Here is a 5,598-nt window from a genome sequence, read left to right on the forward strand (position 1 = left end):
AATTACCGTGTCAGCGTTGAAAAGCATATACGACTCAAGAATTATAAAAACATTAAGAAAATTTTAGCTATACTTAAAAGATGCTTGTGAAGGTACACATCCTCATTGCAATTTAATCTACATGATTTCCTCTCATTTATTTGAGTCAAGTGAAAACAAAACGTTGCTTAATAGATCATACATATAAACTGATTTGAAATAAAGCTTATGACAAAAAGAATACAAATATTTAAAGAATGTTGTTTTTTTTTTCCTTAATACAGTCAGAAAAAAAGTTGACTGTAGACCTACGGGAGAGCAAAGTTACTATTGCCGACAGCACGTGAAGGCAGCACGAGCGGCTCCAGCTGAACGGTGGAAATGAGGAAACTGTCTGACCTCCGTCCCGCTGGAGCACGACCAGAGGAAACGCTGATTTATGGTCCCGCGTTGCACCAACGCAGAGCCTACGACGAAGGGTACGCGGAGACGCGCGCTACGCCGTAGGTATGCCGTAACCATACGGCATAGCTGTGCGTCGATTTAACGCAGAACCATAATTCAGGCTTAATGTGGTCTGCTTCAAAAGGAAAACGTCTGCGCCGTTTCTGACCCTCACGAATTCAAATAATGAGGTTTAGACCGATAAGAAGAAATACAATTCTGGGAAACCTAGTTTTATTGCGTCTAGAAATATCTGCATCAAGCGTTTAACTTCATGTCCAGTTTATCGTTCAAATTTAGCAATTCAGGTGAATTAAGGAAAATAATTTGTAACAAATGCTCTAATTTCTTAAAATGGCTTGATTACCTTAGTTACATCGTTGATTGCTTAATGTCATATTTTTAGCCCTGTTCATCTGCTCCAAAGAAATTGTCCAGAAAGACAGAAACTTATGTTAGTGAGTGACTAACTTTAAAAAAAAAAAAAGGTCCTACCAAGAATGTAAAAAAAAAAAAAAATAATTAATTAATTAAAGAAGTTCAACTTTTCAGAAAAGACAACTGAAAAATCAAAGGGGACACTGAAGTGAGGTGGATAGCAAAACATTCTTTATTGACCGGAAAAATACAAGGAACCCCCAACAAATGAAAAAACAAAAAAAACAAAAGTGCAGTTAAAATGATCCCAAAAACACCAATGATTAAAATCCCCAAAGCGACTTCATTTAGCCAACTAAATAAATCTCAAATTACAGAATTACTGTGTAGCAAGTAAAGCGCTATATTAAGTCATGCCATAAAGCAGAGCAGGATTTGCAGAGTGATGGGATGAGGAAGGGAAAAGGCCAGCCATTTAGGTCATACAGAGTCAAAGCCTCAAAACAAAAGCATCATCAGTCTCAGATCGCGTCAATGTCAATGTCGTCCTCTTCTTTCTCGGGTGTGTCTGGTTTCACAGTCTCCACTTTGAGTACCCGGGCCGAGGAAGAGTACACCACCTGATGGAGGACACATTTACATTCATCAAGGTCTTTACGGAGGTCATGACAGCCTTTCAAATGCTCAACTTCAGTCTGGTAGAGTTTATGCATCATCATGTTGCACTACAAGAGTGCTTTAAGTTTATTAACGGGATAGCAGGTATACATTTGTCTACACAAAGTGGTAAATACTGTTATTTTCAAAACATGTGAAAGTTCCATGATGGGAGCAAGAGCTATTTTCCTTTTCCAAGTCATCACCAACTACACATCTCATCATCATTATGAGGGTGTTGTGTCTCAGAAGGGCCTGATTGTTAATTTAATTATTCAGAAGAACAATCTTAAAAATTGGGAGATTGGGAGGAACGGCCTCCCCGATCTGAACCCGAACGGTGTTTTGTTGTTGGACTTCTGTGCTAGTCACAGTTTGTCCATAACGAACACCATGTCCAGGCATAAGGGTGTCCATCAGTGCACGTGGCACCAGGACACCCTAGGCCGGAGGTCAATGATCGACTTTGTTGTCGTTTCATCTGACCTTCGGCCGCATGTCTTGGACACTCGGGTGAAGAGAGGGGCTGAGCTGTCAACTGATCACCACCTGGTGGTGAGTTGGATGCGCTGGCGGAGGAGGAGGTTGGACAGACCGGGCAGACCCAAACGGATTGTGAGGGTCTGTTGGGAACGTCTGGCCGAGCCCTCTGTCAGGGATATCTTCAACTCCCACCTCCGGGAGAGCTTCTCTCAGATCCCGGAGGAGGCGGGGGACATTGAGTCAGAGTGGACCATGTTCTCTGCCTCCATTGTCAACGCGGCGGCTCGAAGCTGTGGACGCAAGGTGCCTGTCGTGGCGGCAATCCTAGAACCCGGTGGTGGACACCGGAAGTACAGGATGCCGTCAGACTGAAGAAGGAGTCCTACTGGGCTATGTTGGCCGGTGGGACTCCTGACGCAGTAGATGGGTACTGGCAGGCCAAGCGAGCCGATGCTTGGGCAGTCCTGGAGGCAAAAACTTGGGTCTGGGAGGAGTTCGGTGAGGCCATGGAGGAAGACTTTCGGTCGGCCTCGAGGAAATTCTGGAGGACCGTTCGGCGCCTCAGAAGGGGGAAGCAGTACTCTGCCGGCACCGTTTATGGTGCGGGTGGGGAGCTGTTGACCTCGACTGGGGACATCGTCGGACGGTGGAAGGAATACTTCGAGGATCTCCTTAACCCGACTGACATGCCTTCCACTGAGGAAGCAGAGGGTTGGGGCTCGGAGGCGTGCTCATCCATCACCCAAACCGAGGTCACTGAGGTGGTTCGTAAGCTCCTCAGTGGCACCGGGGGTGGATGAGATTCGCCCTGAGTACCTCAAGTCTCTGGATGTCGTAGGGCTGTCTTGGTTGACACGCCTCTGTGACATTGCATGGAGGAAGGGGACAGTACCGCTGGAGTGGCAAACCGGGGTGGTGATCCCTCTGTTTAAAAAGGGGGACCGGAGAGTGTGTTCCAACTATAGGGGGATCACACCTCTCAGCCTCCCCGGGAAAGTCTACGCCAGGGTACTGGAGAGGAGAATACGGCCGATAGTTGAACCTCGGATTCAGGAGGAACAATGCGGTTTTCGTCCCGGTCGCGGAACACTGGACCAGCTCTACACCCTCCACAGGGTGCTCGAGGGTTCATGGGAATTTGCCCAACCAGTCTACATGTGTTTTGTGGATCTGGAGAAGGCATTTGACCGTGTCCCTCGTGCCATTCTGTGAGGGGTGCTCAGTGAGTCTGGGGTCCGGGGCCCTCTATTAAGGGCTGTCCGGTCTCTGTATGATCGGAGCAGGAGTTTGGTTCGCATTGCCGGCAGTAGATCAGACTTGTTCCCAGTGCATGTTGGACTCCAGCAGGGCTGCCCTTTGTCACCGGTCCTGTTCATAATTTTTATGGACAGGATTTCTAGGCGCAGCCAGGGGCCGGAGGGGATCCGGTTTGGGAACCACAGGATTTCATCTCTGCTTTTTGCAGATGATGTTGTCCTGTTGGCTTCATCTAACCGGGACCTTCAGCATGTGCTGGGGCGGTTTGAGGCCGAGTGCGACGCGGCAGGATGAGAATCAGCACCTCCAAAACCGAGGCCATGGTTCTCCACCGGGAAAGGGTGGCATGCCTTCTCCGGGTGGGTGGAGAAGTCCTGCCTCAGGTGGAGGAGTTCAAGTATCTCGGGGTCTTGTTTACGAGTGAGGGAACGATGGAGCATGAGATTGACAGACGGATGGGTGCAGCGTCCGTAGTTATGCGGTCGATGTACTGGACCGTCGTGGTGAAGAAGGAGCTGAGTCGAAAGGCGAAGCTCTCGATTTACCCGTCAATCTACGCCCCTACCCTCACCTATGGTCATAAACTTTGGGTAGTGACCGAAAAGACAAGATCGCGGATACAAGCGGCCAAGATGAGTTTCCTCCGCAGGGTGGCTGGACGCTCCCTTAGAGATAAGGTGAGGAGTTCGGTCACCCGGAAGGAGCTCAGAGTCGAGACGCTTCTCCTTCACATTGAGAGGAGTCAGCTGAGGTGGCTTGGACATCTGTACCGGATCCTCCTGGACGCCTCCCTAGGGTGTTCCAGTCATGTCCCTCCTCCCTAGGGAGGTGTTCCAGGCATGTCCCTCCTACCTAGGGAGGAGTTCCAGGCATGTCCCTCCTCCCTAGGGAGGTGTTCCAGGCATGTCCCTCCTCCCTAGGGAGGTGTTCCAGGCATGTCCCTCCTCCCTAGGGAGGTGTTCCAGGCATGTCCCACCGGAAGACCCAGGACACGCTGGAGAGACTATGTCTCTCGGCCGGCCTGGGAACGCCTCGGACTCCCCTCGGAAGAGCTGGAGGAAGAGATGGAGGAAGAGATGGAGGAAGAGATGGAGGAAGAGCTGGAGGAAGAGCTGGAGGAAGTGTCTGGGGTGAAGGAAGTCTGGGCATCTCTGCGGAGGCTGCTGCCCCCGCGACCCGGGAACGAATAAGCAGCGGACGATGGATGGATGGATGGATGGATGGACGGATCTTAAAAAAACTGTACCTCAACGTTTTCATGATCTTCCTCCTCTTCCTCGCTCCCCTCCCTCTCCTTTAGGCATTTAACAAAAGGAGCAGCCTTGGCATGGATCTCTTCGGCAAGTTCCTTGGAGACGTACTTCTTAGAAACCTGGCGGGGAGGAAACGGCTTATTAAAAGAGCGGCATTGGAATCAAAAAAGACAATTCAGAACAAAAACTGATCAAGTAAATAAGATGTCAACACAAAAAAGGTCAGTTCAATGCAAAAACGTTCCCCCTCAGAGTTTCAGTCAATTCAGTCACATATTTCTTTAGCCAGGAGAAAACCAGCAGCGCGGCATGTGGCCTCACCTTCTCCGCCCAGGCAAAGATGACGTCCTCCTCCACCAGGTCGGCATCTTAAAGGTCCTTGAGGATGATGGCCACGCGCGGCAGCAGCTGCACCTGATGCAGCTTCACCACGCACTCAAAGCCTCCCAACAGATACTTCTGGGCCTTTTTGTTGTTGTGGCAGAACTGAAAAAGGACAACATTTAAACACTTATGAGAATATATAACAAAAACATTGTAAAAATCACCAAGACAAGAGTTTTTAAAGCATAAACCTAAAATTTTACACATAATTTACAAAAACGTGCATAATAAAATCTACATGAGTGAGAAGAGCTGAACAACACAATGTCAACATCTGTAGTGGTAAAGTCGTTGGCATGGCAACCAGCTCCAATAAACTCCCTTACTGCAAAAACAACTGCCGTCAAGAAATCCTAATATTTTTCACATGTAGCTCAGAACTCAATAGCAACATTGAGCCACTCTGCTCTGGTGAACTTCAGTAGATTCCATTCCTCAAACAAACATATTTCTGTCCATCAGCTCAACTCCTGCCTCTTATCCAAACATGCTCACTTCTTTAACAAGTGTTATTGAGAAGCAGACAAAGGCTGCACCAGATGTGCTTTGTTGGCATAAAACTCTTGGTCCAGTATCACCATGGGCACGTTGGAATAGTGAATAAATTACCTCATGTCTCTGTAATACTTGATAATGGTCAGGAGGATTTAGCAGGCGGTCATTAAGAGAGCCACACTGAGGGAAATGTGGCAGATAATGGTTAAGAGCTCAGCCACAAGATACGCTTCAGTAAAGACAAAAACTGCTGGTTGCAGGTAACATG

The 5,598-nt window shown here is 48.4% G+C and overlaps 1 pseudogene; it reads right to left on the bottom strand.

Annotated features, from left to right (window-relative positions):
- Window positions 1-1,061: 1,061 nt before the first annotated feature.
- On the bottom strand, window positions 1,062-5,219 carry LOC133462435 (eukaryotic translation initiation factor 5-like; annotated as a pseudogene).
- Between the last annotated feature and the right edge of the window lie 379 nt (window positions 5,220-5,598).

The sequence above is a fragment of the Cololabis saira genome, chromosome 16 (assembly GCF_033807715.1).
Source record: "Cololabis saira isolate AMF1-May2022 chromosome 16, fColSai1.1, whole genome shotgun sequence".
Taxonomy (NCBI): domain Eukaryota; kingdom Metazoa; phylum Chordata; class Actinopteri; order Beloniformes; family Belonidae; genus Cololabis; species Cololabis saira.